The 15,383-nt window shown below is 38.4% G+C and overlaps 1 non-coding gene across 1 annotated transcript; it reads right to left on the reverse strand.

The window, feature by feature from the left end:
• Window positions 1-14,717: 14,717 nt before the first annotated feature.
• Window positions 14,718-14,779, reverse strand: LOC142872056 (U7 small nuclear RNA). Its single transcript, XR_012920299.1, has one exon. It is a non-coding gene; the product is annotated as a U7 small nuclear RNA (small nuclear RNA).
• Window positions 14,780-15,383: the final 604 nt, after the last annotated feature.

Below are 15,383 nucleotides of genomic sequence, written 5' to 3' on the forward strand. Positions count from 1 at the left end.
GCCCCTTCCCTTGTACTATGTTGATTTCGTGCTGTCTCCTGTACTCTAGACTTTGAGCTCTTTGAGGCATAGGAAATGCGATTTTGGTCTTGGATTCCTCAGTGCCTTGTGCTGCTCGATAAAAGTCTTTTGGACAAATGGAATGTCCTTAGTCCTTTGTTGCTTCTTTTAGAACTCCCCTTAATCTCTCATGTTACAATGTGTACTTCTCTTTTCCCCTTGCATTCACTCAGCCATTTATCTAATGAATGCCTGGGGTGTTCCAGGTAGTATGCTGGGCTCTGAGGATGGAGTGGTAACCTAAAGTCAGGGCAGCCTTTGCTCTTACAGAGCTTGCAGTCATGTGGGAAGGATAGACACTAAAACAAATATGTGTAAAATTGCATCTGTGGTATGTGCTACTGTATCGGCTTCTGCTGTGTAATAAACCACCACAAAATGTAGTGACTTACAACAATCTTTTAGCTAGCTCAGGATTCTATGAGTGGACTGGGTGGTTCTTCTACTTTGGTTTTGCTCAGCTGGGCTCTTTCGTACCTTTCTGGCCATCTGCTGGTGGCTGGAGATCTAGGATGGCCTTACTCATATGTCTTGAGGGTGGCCTACTGTCAGCAGGGGCAACATGTTTCTCATTCTCCAGCAGTTTTTCATTCTCTCTTCAGTGGTTTCAGGGTTCCAAGGGAGCAAGACAGCACAAGTCTACTGCACAAGTGCCTTTCGAGTGTCCACCTGTGTCATGTTTGCTGATATCATATTGGTCGATGCAAAGCACATGGCCTAGACCAGAGAAGTCAGAGAGAGAGGACACTGGGATTGCTATGGGTAGAGGTGGTTGGTGGAGGGAGGGGAAGAATCAGTGGCTACTTTTGCAGTCTACTACTATGGGAAACCACACAGCAGTAAGAGAGCATATACTTAATACAGAACTTCGGTTTGAACTAGTTGCAGAAGGACTTTGTTGAGAAAGTGACATTTGAGCTGAGATCCAAAGACTAGGAAGGAGTTAACTAGGGGAAGAGGGAGTGAAAAACAGTCCAGACAGAGGGACATTATAGGCAAAGTGCCCCCTTTCCTTCCCCCACCCTTTCTCATCTATGCCCAGAATTCCATAACTCAGAAAATGACATAGTTCTCCAGCTGATTCTTTAAATCAAACACCGGAGAGTCATTTTGCCCAGCTACACTGGCAATTCCCCTCTGTTCCACTTCCCAAACATGTCCTTGAATCATTCCATCTTCACCTCTTCTGCATCCCCATAATCCAAGCTACTAGCATCATTCACTTGTACTACAATCCTCCCTTAATGGTCTCCCCATGTCTGCTGTTGCACATTGCAGTGCAAAATCAAACGTAAGTCAGATCATGTCAACAACCCTCCAAAGCCTCTGAGAGTGCTTAAAATAAAAATTTAAATCCTTGCTTAGGCTATTAAGGCTGTATCTCATTCCTGCCTACCCATCAACCTTCTCTTGCTGCCCTGCTGTGCTATAGCCACACTATCTTTCTGTTTGTAGCATATATATCTCAAGGTTAGCTCAGAGCCTGTTTGGTGTTTGTCATTCTCTTTGCTCCTTCTTCAGGTCCTCATGTGGCTGGCTGCTTCTTGTTACATAGAATTGTACTTAAAAAGCATCTACAGAGTGATCACCAAATCATCGCATCACCCTGTTTTGTTTCCTTTGAGGCACATACCATTCTCTGAAATGAACCTGTTTGTTTATATGCTACTTCTGTTTCCCAATGGCTACGATATATTCTCTGTGAAATTAGGCACTTTTATACACTACCTTGTTCAAATTGTATTCCTGATACCACCTAAGTGCTCTTAATAGGAGCTCAATAATTAGTGGAATTTATCAATGAATAAATAAATGAGCAAGTGAAAACCTCGAGAGAGAGGGGGCTTGGTGTGTGTGAGGAAAGGGAAGAAAGCCAATGAGGCTGGAGTGGGGGAGGTGGTGCTGTGGTCTGAGATGTAGCTAGAGGGGTTTGTAGGGGCCAGGCCACATAGGGCATTTTGGCCATGCTAAGGAGTGTGGAATTTGGTTCTTATATTAGTCATGGTTCTCTGGAGAAACAGAAGCAATAGGATATATGTGTATATATAATATGTAATTTAATTATGAGGAGTTGGCTCGAGTCCAGTGATTATGGAGGCTTAGAAGTCCTAAGATCTGCAGTCCACAGGCTGGGACCAGGAGAGCCAATGTGTAGCTTCAGTCTGAGTTCAAAGGCTTGAGAACCAGGAGAGTTGAGAGTTTAAATTCTAGTGTGAAAGCTGGCAGGGTTGAGACCCCAGGAATTTAGATGATTCAGACCTAGTTGGAAGGCTGGAAAAGACTGAGGTCCCAGGTCAAGCAGTCAGGCAGGAGCAGATCCCTCCTACTTAGCCTTTTTGTTCTATTCAGGTCTTCAGTTGTTTGGATGAGGCCCACCCATCTTAGATGGGGCGATCTGTTTTTTTCAATCTACCAATTCAAATGTTAATCTCATCCAGAAGCACCCTCACAGACATTCCAGGAATAATGTTTGGCCAAATGTCTGGGCACCTGTGGCCCAAATTGACACATAAAATTAACGAGCACAGTCTTATCTTAGTATCAATATGAAGATATTGATGTCTTAGAACAAATTATTTATTACGCAACTCTTAAAGCTTTTAGCGAATGCCTCATGTGTATTATAGTAATTGTTGAACAAATGCATATTGCACCACATTCTTTCAGTCTCCACCCAATATATGGAATGAATGTGCTCTAGGAACCTTTCTCCTGAGATATATGCTCTTTAATCTTACTTTCCTGTCAACAGATATTTTAGATTTTTTTTGAGACAGGGTCTCACTCTGTTGCCCTAGCTAGAGTGCAGTGGTGTCATCATAAGTCACTATAACCCCAAACTCTTGGGCTCAAGCAATCCTCCTGTCTCAGCCTCCCCAGGAGCTGGGACTATAGGCGTGTGCCACCACACCCAGCTAATTTTTCTATTTTTTGTAGAGTTGGGGTCTTGCTATATTGCTCAGATTGACAACAGATATTTTAAGACAGGTACCAACACAACTGTTCTCAAGACTTTTCACAACTTGGAGACATTTTCTTTCTTATAGGCTATACTTTCTTCTAGGACATATCATCTCATAGAAGAGGAGCTAGGGGCCTGGGTGGTCAAGTGCCTTGGCCAAGGTCACATGATGGGTCATATGATGTAGGAGAACTGGAATTAAATCCTTTGTCTTCTCTTTCTAATATTTTTTCCATTTTAGTAATACAAAGATATTTCCTCTCTTTTCTATGATTGTTTTGCAAAGCTCTTAAACAAATGGAAACATTTGAATGTCATTCCATATTTGGAAGGAAGGTCTGTATCATAAGATCAGTTAATCATTGGACATAATTTCCCAAATCTCTGGAAATTATTGTTCCAGGTTACAAGCAATATAGGCCCTGACTTTTCTTAAACTACTGCATAATATTTGTACATTGGCTGTGAAAACAGCACAGTATTATTTTGTGCAACATTGAATGGACTTCATTTAGCATGGTTTAAGAGGGGTCCAGTGGAGGCAAAAAGTTATATTAGTTTCATTCACTCATTTATTCAGCATTACTTACTGAGAACTTGTATTAGGGGCTGGGCTTACTAAATTTCTGAACTCAAGGGCTCTGGGTAAAGTGGGAGGAGACACTGTACATGCAACTGGAAATTTTTTAAATGGTTTCTTTCCAGTCTTATTTCTTCAGGAATTTAGAGGTGTGATGTGGCTTAAACTAGATTATTTTTATTTAAACTGTATTATTATTTGGCTAATCAGAGCTTCCTCCTTCCTTTCCCCTATCCCATTTTAGAACTGAAGAAAGATATTAAGTGACCAATCATGGTATATTGTATTTATTTGCTAACAGTGGGTTCATGCCTAACAATATAACTTTAAACACAGCTATTCAATGTTAAGTAGCTTATGCAAATTGTATTAATGCTGACACATAGAAATAATTTTTCTAAGCAAACAATTTATCTTTTTAATGTTTTGTTTATTTTATTTTTTACTTTTTAACAATTCATTATTTGAGGAATATAGGAACTCCCTCTAGTGGTAAATTTAGTATGTAAAAATTATGTGGTCAAGGTCTCTAGAACTGTGGTCCCCAAGCCCCAGGGACCAGGACCAGTAAGTGTCTGTAGCCTGATAGGAACTGGGTCACACAGCTGGAGGTGAGCAGTGGGTGCGAGGGAAGCTTCATTTGTATTAACAACCTCTCCCCAGCGCTCACATCACCACCTGAGCTCCGTCTCCTGTCAGATCAGCCATGGCATTAGATTCTCAAAGGAGGATCTAGGTTGCACTTTTTTTTTTTTTTTTTTTTTGAGACAGAGTCTCGCTCTGTTGCCCGGGGTAGAGTGCGGTGGCGTCAGCCTAGCTCACAGCAACCTCAAACTTCTGGGCTCAAGCAATCCTCCTGCCTCAGCCTCCCAAGTAGCTGGGACTACAGGCATGCGCCACCATGCCCGGCTAATTTTTTCTATATATTTTTAGTTGGCCAATTAATTTCTTTCTATTTTTAGTAGAGACAGGGTCTCGCTCTTGCTCAGGCTGGTTTCGAACTCCTGACTTTGAGTGATCCTCCCACCTTGGCCTCCCAGAGTGCTAGGATTACAGGCATGAGCCACTGCGCCCGGCCATAGGTTGCACTTTTTATGAGAATCTAATGCCTAATGATCTGAGGTGGAGCTGAGGTGGTGATGCTAGTGCTGGGGAGCAGCTGTAAATACAGATTGTCATTAGTAGAGAGGTTTGACTGCAATAAATGTACAGAGCTTGAATCATCCTGAAACCACTCTCACCCACTGCCACCCCTCAGTCCGTGGAAAAATTGTCTTCCATGAAAGTGGTCCCTGGTGCCAAAAAGGTTGGGGACTGCTGCTGTAGAAGACAAGGGGATAAAATGAAACTGCCCTAGACTATGATTTTTTTTATGACCAGTAGAAATCACACCTATAACTGTTTTTCCTTTGTTTGTTTTTTTGAGACAGAGTCTCACTCTGTTGCCCCAGCTAGAGTGTCATGGCATCAGCCTAGCTCACAGCAACCTCAAACTCCTGGGCTCAAGCAATCCTGCTGCCTCAGCCTCCTGAGTAGCTGGGACTACAGGCATGCGCCACTGCACTGGGCTAATTTTTTCTATTTTTAGTTGCCCAGCTATTTTTTATTTTTAGTGGAAAGAGGGGTGGGGGTGGGTCTCACTCTTGCTCAGGCTGGTCTTGAACTCCTGACCTCAAGTGATCCTCCCTCCTCGGCCTCCCAGAGTGCTAGGATTTACAGGTGTGAGCCACCTTGCCCGGCCCTGGTTTTGTTCTTAGTATAATACGGAGGGAGTATAATTAGGTAATTAAGTTCATGGGATTCAATGGGTTTTTATGTCTAATACTTGGATTTACAGTCAGGCTCCATCACTCTCAAGCATTAGCATGCATCGGAATCACTGGAGGGCATGTTAAAACATGGCTTTTCTAGACAGTAGCCTAGAGTTTCCAATTCAGGAGATTTGGAGTGAGGACCAAGAATATGCCTTTGTAACAAATTCTCAGGTGATACTGATCCTGCTGGCTCCTGCCACACCTTGAAAACCACTGCCCTAGGTTCCTGGAGGGTCTTATATTTTATATTCCTCAAGGTTTAACTCTAGGGCTGTTGTGAGGATTAAGTGCAGTACTAAATGTTAAGTGCTTAGTATGGTACCCAACGTAGTAAGTGGTTCACAAAGGTTAGCTCTTATTAATATCATAGATTAGTCAGTATTTTCTAATTCGGACAGAATTCAAAACATAAGGTAGAACTTTTTAATAATATTGTTTAGCTGATATTATTCACTAAGTTATATCAGCAGTCTTACTTATCATTAAGATCTTTGTCTTAACACTATAATCACCATCAATATACCTATTAGCATATCTCTATTTATGAATATATTAATCTTTTTGTATATTGATTTGAAAAATCGATCCCCCCCCCAAAAAAAGAAAAAACACGTGTGGAGGGTATGACAAAGGGACACAGGAGCCAATTGAAAGAGCTCCCTCCTAATGGCCAAAGCTGGAATGATTTGAGCAACAAAATAAAGCAGTAATGGATGATAACCTAAAGTAAAAAAATTAAATATTCCTGAATCCATGCTAAGATAAATCAATGTTTTCCTAAATAAATAAGTAAATAAATGGAGAAGAAAAGACAAATCTCCCATATAGAAGAATTCCAAATAATTTGTGTAGATATGCTGTAATCAGGGAGGTAGAGTAAAAGTCCTTTCTTCCATAGTAACTTCTTGCCAAAAAACAGTACGGAAAGAGGAAAAAAGAGTAACTTTACAGAAACATGACAAATGCTACTTAGCCATGTGATCAAGGTCAATATGAACAGTGGTAAGTTATGCTACTAGTATGTACCCTTTATATGATATGATGAAATGGTATCTTACATCTGTGGTCTTCCTCCCCCAAACTGATAACTCTGGTGTAATTGTGGGAAAAACATCAGATAAATACCGGTAAAGGGAGATTTTGTAAAATACCTGAGCTACTCCTCAAAACTGTCAAAACAAGGGAAATCTGAGAGACTGTCATAGCCAAGAGGAGTCTAAGGAGACATAACAACTAAGTGTAATGTGGTATCCTGGAACAGAAAATGGATATTAGATAAAAACTAGGGAAATCTGAATAAAATATGGAGAAAAAAATAAAGCAAAGCTTTTTGTCTTTTAGAAAAAATATTGATATATGCCCATTATAAGATTTTTCATTAATACTGAGAGGCATAATATAGGAAAAATGCTATCATGATAAAATGTTATGTTAATGTTAGGTGAACATTTTTCTGGATCTATCTATCTGGAAGGCAGAGATAGAACATATATATATATATATATATACACACATACATACATACACACACATATAAAAAACATATGTATAGTAGGTGTGAAGACAGTCTCATAAAAATAAGATTTTTATGGATGTTTTTAAATTTTACTTTGGGTATTCTTGATTTTACATTATGAAATATATCACATGTACATAAAATAAGTAATAGACACTTAAATATTCACTGGGCAGATTTCATTATATTTGCTTCACATTTTTAATAATCAATATTTTTCGTGATAAAAAGTAATCCTCTGACCAGTACTTTTTTTTGTTATGATAATCACTATCTTTAAAGTGGTATGTATTCTTTCCATGTCTACTTTTATACTTCAACTTTACATGTATATGTATGTATTAATGATATAATTTTGTTTTTAAACTTTATATAATTGGCATAATACTTTACATATCTTTTTGAAATTCACTTTTTTTTAAGCACATTATGTCTTAGAGATTTATCCATGTTGTTACATTTAGTGCTATATGGATTTATTTATTTATTTTTTTGAGATAGGATTTCACTCTGTTGCCCAGGATGGAGTACAGTGGTATCATCATAGCTCACTGCAGCCTCGAACTCCTGAACTCAAGTGATCCTCATGCCTCAGCCTCCCAAACAGCTATGACTATGGGTACATGCCACCTTACCCAGCTAATTTTTTCTGTTTGTTTTTTTTTTTTTTTTTTTTTTTGTAGAGACAGGCTCTCATTGTATTGCACAGGCTGGTGTCAAACTCTCAAGAAATCCTCCCATCTCGGCTTCCCAAGTGCTGGCATTACAGGTGTGAGCCACCATGCCTGGCTTTATATAGATTTTTATTGCATGAACAATTCACAGTGATTTCATTCTTCTGATGGATATCAATTGTTTCCAATTTTTCGTATTACAAATATGCTACGATGCATACATACTTAATTTTCTGTAGAGTATCTACATAGAAATGGCTGGTCTTTTCATGTTGTTTGTAATAAGTTTTGCATGACAGGAGTTCTTCATTTTAGGTCTTTAATCTAGTTGGAGTTTATTTTTATAAATACTGTGAGGTAAGGATCTAATTTTATCTTTTTCCATATGAATAAAATTTTCATCTGTGTAAAATTAGTTTATTGAATTATTTATCCCCACCCAGCTAATTTTTATTACTATTTCTGTGATATTCTAAGTTATTATACCTAGGATGGACTGTTTCTAGGCATTCTATTCCATTGGCCTATTTGTCTATTGTTGCCAATACCAAACTACTTTAATTAGGGATATTCTGAATGGATCAAATTACTTTAAAGAAAGAAAAACTTATAAATTTGTAAGATAAATCAAATTGTCCTTAACTTGATTTATCTTACAATTTGAATAAATTTTTTAATGGATGTAACCATAATTTATATTCCTAATCCACTTTTTTTGGTACAGTTTTATTGAGACATAATTTACATACTCTATATTTCATATTTAAAATGTACAATTCAATCATTTTTGGTATATTCACAGAGTTACACAACCATCAACACAATCAATTTTAGAACATTTTCATCACCCCAAAAGAAAACTCTATGCATATCAGCAGTCACTCCCCATTTCCTCCAATCCTCCCAGCCCTAGGCAGACAGTAATCTACTCTCTGTTGCTATAAATTTGCCTATTCTGGACATGTCATATAAATGGAATCATAAAACATGTGGTCTTTTATGATTGACCTCTTTTACTTAGCATAATGTTTTCAAGGTTTATTCATGTTGCAATTTGTTTCAGGACTTCATTCTTGTTATCACTGAATAATATTCTGTTCTATAGATATAACCTGTTTGATTCATCCTTTCATCAATTGTTGGATGTCTGGGTTATTTCTACTTTTTGGCTATTATGAATAATGCTGCTATGAATATTTGTGGATTACAAGTTTTTGAGTGGACTTCTGTTTGCGTTTTTTTGATATATACCTAAGAGTGTGCTATATCACATGGTAATACTATGTTTGATCTTTTGAGGAACTTCTAGACCATGGGTCCTCAAACCTTTTAAATAGGGGGCCAGTTCACTGTCCCTCAGACCGTTGGAGAGTGTGCACTGTGGGCCTGGGACGAGTTGGCTGCTAAGCAGGATAGGCAGCTGCCGCAAAAATACCCGTCCGGCCGGATAAATGTCCTAGGTGGGCAGCATGTGGCCTGTGGGCTGTAGTTTGAGGGCTGTAGTTTGAGACTGTTTTCCAAAGTAGCTGCACCATTTTACATTATAGTGTTCTGATATCAGCACTATATCAGAGTTTCACTTTCATGTTGGCATGGTTGTAGTGTTATTATATATGTATATACATTTTCATCCATGGTTCCATGCTCATAACTCCTATAGTCCTTGTTATAGTCTTGTTAAAACATTGGGTGCTTTAGGCCTCAGGAAACAGAATCTCTCTGGCCTTCTGCCCTCCTTTCACCTGCCCCAAGGCAGTACTCTGATCTCCCCCCACCTTTCTGATTGTGGGCCTTATTTCAGAGAGGGTCCCAGCTGATACCCAATCATATGTCAACAGGGTGTCCATAAAACCCCAAGAGGACAGGGTTCAGAGAGCTTCTGGATAGCTGAACTCCATGGAGGTTCCTGGAGGGTGGTACTCCCAGGGAGAGCATGGAAGCTCTGTGCCCTTTCCCCCATACTTGCCCTATTTATCTCTTCATGTGTATCTTTTGTAATACCCTTTATAATAAACTAGTAAATGTAAGAATTTCCCTGAGTTCTATGAGCCACTCTAGCACATTAATTGAACCCAAAGAGAGGGTTGTGGGAACCCCAACCTGATGCCTGTTGGTCAGAAGTTCCAGAGGCCCAGACTTGTGACAGATGTCTGGGGGGGGGTGGTGGAGGGGAGTTTTGGGAGCTGAGCCCTCAGCCTGTGGGATCTGATGCTGTCTCCAGGTAGACAGTGTTGGAATTGAATTAGAGGACACCCAGCTAGGGTCTGCTGTTTGGTGTGTGGGGAAAAATCTCCACATCTGGCCATAGAAGTCTTCTGTGTTGATGATTTTTGTGGTTTAAGAGCAGAAGAAAAACATTGTTTGAAAGTTTTCCCCAAACCATGGGATGTCCTTTTTCTTCCTTTTACTTTAAATTTATCTATACTTTTATATTTCAAATGTTTTTTTTAAGTAGGTGGCATGCAGTTATGTGTTGCTTCTTTATCCAGCTTGAAAATCTCTGCCTTTAATTGTTTTAGATCAATTACATTTAATGTCATAATTGATATAATAATATTAAAATACACCATCTTTCTAGTTGTTTCTTATATATTCCATATATCCTTTGTTGAAAGACCTGGGTTGTACTATCTCTTGATGTTTTTGTTAATGTTCTATGTCAGGCTTAGTCCACGTAGTTGGAGTATATCCTATGCCTATAATGGGAGATATCTTTTGGCATCAATTCAATATGTGGCCATGGGAAATGATTATTCCAAGGGATTCTTCTGGCATAGTGGTGGTCAACTGTGAAGGCCCATTAGAATTTATCTGAGGGTCTTTGAATAATACCAATGCCTGTATCCTACCAATAAAAATTATAATGTATCTGGAATGTAACCTGGCAATTGACAATTTTAAAAGCTTCTCAGATGATTCTAGTATGCAACCAGATTCCAGCCTCTGAGAAGCAGCAAATTCTATTCTCATGGATTTTCCTTGATGTTTCTCTGAGCTGCCTACTCACCCTCTTGGCTCACTTCTCTCAAAATTTGGGAGAATTCCCAGGAGTTAGTCAAACTCAACATTTTCTCTCATAACTATTCCTTGGAAGAAGGTATGAGATTATGATCCTATGTTGGCTGAAACTTTTCAAGATTTGTGAAATAATTTAGTATTCTTTATTGTGTTTGATTCTTGCTTGCAGCTTTTTGGCTATGTTTGCCATCTTTATTTGTTTATTTTGCTATAAACTAGAAGGAAAGGATTCTGTGATCCAACTTTATTCTATCTCTATCATACCTACCTGGAATTAAAAAAAAACCTTTTTATTGTATTATACTATTTTCTTTAATCCTCACAATAACCCTGTAAAGTTGCTGCTTCAATAACAATAATTACTATTGCTACTATAGTTATTGATTTTTAATTTTACAGATTCCTAAGTTTCCTCATTTGAAACAGGGAGATAGTAATAGTGCCCACCTCATACGTTTTGTTGTGAAAATTAAATGAAATAATCTATGTAAGACATTTTTCAAAATGCCTAGAACATAACCAGTGCTCAGTGAATGTTAACTAATAATGATTGTTCTGTATTAAAGACAAAGTGCCGAAACACAGTCCAAAACTGAATATTCATCAAAAAAAGCTAATGGCGTCTGTTTGGTAGTCCAGCACTGGTATTATGCACTGCAGCTTCATGAAACCTGGTCAATTGACTACAGCGGATGTCTACTGCAATCAATTGCACAAAAAGATAAGGATGTTTGCAATTAAGCAGCTGAGATTGGTCAGTAGAGACAGGCCAATCCTCTTGCAAGGCAACACTCAACCACATTTCCCACAAACGATGATGCTCAAACCACAGAGGCTGGACTTGGAAACTCTCTGTCATCCACTGTATTCACCAGGCCTTGCACCAACTGGCCATCACTTCTTCCAGGCTTTGGACCACTTCTTGTAAGGAAAAATATTCGATTCTCAACAAGCTGTAGAAAACACCTTTCGTGATTTCATCACCCCTCACTCCCCAGGCTTCTTCACTGTTGGCATAAACAAGCTACCGTTAAGATGGCAAAACTGTGTCAACAATTTAGACGAATACTTTGATTAATTGTACTGCTTCTTGTTTGAGATTTAATAAACTAAACTTTTGATTTGAAATCAGACATTTCATATTTAATGGCCTATTATTATTACTCACAAGTATGGAGATAGTAGCTATGTTCTATTCATGGCCTATGAAGTTTATTTACTGGTCATATTAATTTAAAAAATACAATTAGATATAAATTATCATTTTTTCCTGACAAAATTTAAAAATTCAAACTACTATATTTTGGTTTATTTTATAATTTATTTTTTTCTGTCATTTAGAGTAGATTCTTTTTCTCAACTAAAAAAGCATGTGTTAGCAATCAATTGTATTATTTCACATTTTAGCTCCATAATTTTGGCCATATACATTTTTTCTTTATTGATTTTCAATGTTGGTATGAATTTTTTCTTTCTCTGAGTTTTCAGAGATATTTTAAGTGAATAGTTGGAGTTTTACTTAGTTAATGTATTACAACGAATTCCAATCATTATTCTTTTTGTTGCTCCAATTAGCCAAGAATTGGTCAGAGGAAGCCCTTCCGAAAGCTACCTCCTGTGTTGACGTATTTCCAGTTTTCTTAAATGTGTCCTGTGTTCTGGCACAAGATGTGGCAGGCTGACTTTGTACCCTCTCTGCTCAAGACTTGGAATCTGCCAGTTTGCCAAGGAATAGCCAGACATTATTTGAAACTGAAAACTCCAAATTCCTTGTTGAAATATTTTCTTGAGATTGTTTTGTAAAAAGCTAACCTACTGAGGAAAGAGTTGAAAGCGTCTATTTTGACTGTTAGCTACAATGGTCACTGAAACAATTATGTTTATGTTTTTACCAATAGAATATCACAGTCAAAAACCTGGGTTAAATCATAGCCTGTTTTGCTCTTGTACTTTTGACCTATAGTAGCAAAATTCTAAAATAATCTATTTGAGATACATTTTAGTTATACTGGAGAATTTTTTATGCAGTTTAACATACAAAATTAGCCTAATGGAAAGAAAGTAATGTTTCTTCCAATTACCAGTTTTTAGAAATACTTCTCATTCTGGTAGCAGAATCTATTAAATACAATGTTTACAAATACCATAGAGCAGGGGTCTTCAAACTTTTTGAACAGCGGGCCAGTTCACTGTCCCTTAGACCGTTGGAGGGCCGGACTATAGTTTAAAAAAAACTATGAACAAATTCCTATGCACACTGCCCATATCTTATTTTGAAGTAAAAAAACAAATGGGCAAAAACACCTGCATGTGGCCGTAGTTTGAGGATGCCTGCTATAGAATGAAAATTCAGTCATTTATCAGAATGTGTCTAGATCTATATTCTGGAACTAACTGATGCATGTAAATAATTTTAGGAAACATTTACCTTTTAAATCTAGATGATGTTATATAAAATATGTATTTTCATGATTAAAAATGACAGTGTACCTAAAATTTTTATTTTCTTTAAAAATTTCCACATACTTGTTGCTTTGTAATTACTATAAAAGTTGCAATGCTTTAAAAAACATAACCTGGAAAATGTAGCCCACTGTTCATCACCCTCTATCTGATGCCTCCTACTTTGCCATAGCACTGATCACAAGTGTAAGTAAGTTCCTGATTGGGCAATGATTCTTGATTGGGTAAAGGATTGTGCCTTTCACCCTGCTAAACTGTACATTGCGTCTGTGCAGACACTATCATAGCTGGGCTATTCACCACCAGATGCCCACGAACCAGAACGATGTCTTACATATAATAGGTGGTCAATAAATTGTTGAACACACAATATTTGCTAAAAATATCTTTTTCCAAGTTGTAATTTGTCTCTTAAGTTTATGCTTTCAAACAAGCAGATAATTACATATATGTGGTCCATCTTAGCGGTGCTGTTTACCACTGTAATTTGCTTTTATAGTTTGAAAGCACTTTTCCAACAAGATCAATTAACCATTCACCTTTTCTCCCCTGTAGGTTGTATAAGGTTTAATTTTAGGTAATTAACTTTTTAATTCATCTGAAATTTCTTTTGTTCTAAGTTGTGAGAGAAGAGTGTTATACAATATCGCTAAATGGTCATTTTCCCCAGTACCACTGGTTTAATAATATATACTTTCCCTGGTAATTTGGGGCCCTATGTATTGTTTCTTTCCCTCTCATTAGTCTCAAGGAGGTGTCTCTAAAGTATTTACCCAGAAATCCCCTAAATCTCAAAAGTGTTCTTGACTCTATCCTGTTCTTCACCTTAGCACATTTTGCTCCCCGAAGGCTGAAGTTGCCAGGAACAATGGGAACGAGCACTGAGCTTTGGGTCAGGTTGGAACACCCAGCTAGCTCTCTGTGCTGTCAAGTCTGCCTTGAGAAAACAGTTTCAATTTTTTAGTAGATAATATTCTGGCATTCCTGCTGTGGCAATTGGATTAAGCAGCAGCTAACAGGGGTGAGAGAGAATTAGACTAGAGAGAAATTCATTTTTCTCTCACATAAAAGATGTACAGAGGTAGGCAGTCCACGGCTTTTTTTTTTTTTTTTTTTTGAGACAGAGTCTTGCTTTCTTGCCTAGGCTAGAGTGAGTGCCGTGGTGTCAGCCTAGCTCACAGCAACCTCAAACTCCTGGCCTCAAGCAATCCTCCTGCCTCAGCCTCCCGAGTAGCTGGGACTACAGGCATGCGCCACCATGCCCGGCTGATTTTTATATTATATATATTAGTTGGCCAATTAATTTATTTCTATTTTTATGGTAGAGGCGGGGTCTCGCTCTTGCTCAGGCTGGTTTTGAACTCCTGACCTTGAGCAATCCGCCCGCCTCGGCCTCCCAGAGTGCTAGGATTACAGGCGTGAGCCACCGCGCCCGGCCCAGTCCACGGCTTTTATGGGGCCTCCACAAATTTACCTGGAATGCAGACTTCTTTCTTTCTGCAGTAAGATAGCAGTCCAGCTATTACATACAGTTTTTTGGCTTCCAACAATTTTTGGATAGCCTGAGGGGCCAAAAAGGGCTTTCCCTGAAGGTCTATACCTGTTTTAAGGAGTCTTTTTTTGGTGGGGGGAGGGTCTTCTGGTGAGGACCGGAAAACCTGCTAGACAAATTCTACAAGAGCTGTAACATTTTTAAGGAGTCTTTTAGAAGTCCCACATAACAACTTGAATTTATGTATCATTGGCCAAAAATTAGCCACATGGCCACACTGGCTGCAAGCAAAGTTAGGAAAGGTAGTGTTTTCACGAAGAACATTGTTTATCTGAATAAAATTGAGGCTATTTTAATAAAGAAGAAGGGGAGAATGAATCTGGCATGCACAACAGTATTTTCTGCCATGCCTACCGATTTGCAGATTCTTTATATAGGCCTCCTGCTTCATGGATGAGATAGTGAGATTCTTTGGACAGGCCTCCTGCTTCATGGATGAGATAGATTCTGTGGACAGGCCTCCTGCTTCATGGACTGTTATCTAGGGATTTTGCTCTGTTATCTAGGGATTTTGCATTTATCCATAATTTTTTTCCAAAGGTATCAAAAATTCCTACAGATCATTTTTTTTTTTAAATTTTTTGTAGAGACGAGATCTCACTATGTTGCCCAGGCTGGTCTCCAACTCCTGGTCTCAAGGGATCTTCCTACCTTGGCCTCCCAAAGTGCTAGGATTGTAGGTGTGAGCCACCACTCTTGGCTGTACTTCTTTTTTATTTTTATATTTCTATAGACTTATGGGGT

The sequence above is a fragment of the Microcebus murinus genome, chromosome 7, assembly GCF_040939455.1.
Source record: "Microcebus murinus isolate Inina chromosome 7, M.murinus_Inina_mat1.0, whole genome shotgun sequence".
In the NCBI taxonomy this organism is placed as follows: Eukaryota; Metazoa; Chordata; class Mammalia; order Primates; family Cheirogaleidae; genus Microcebus; species Microcebus murinus.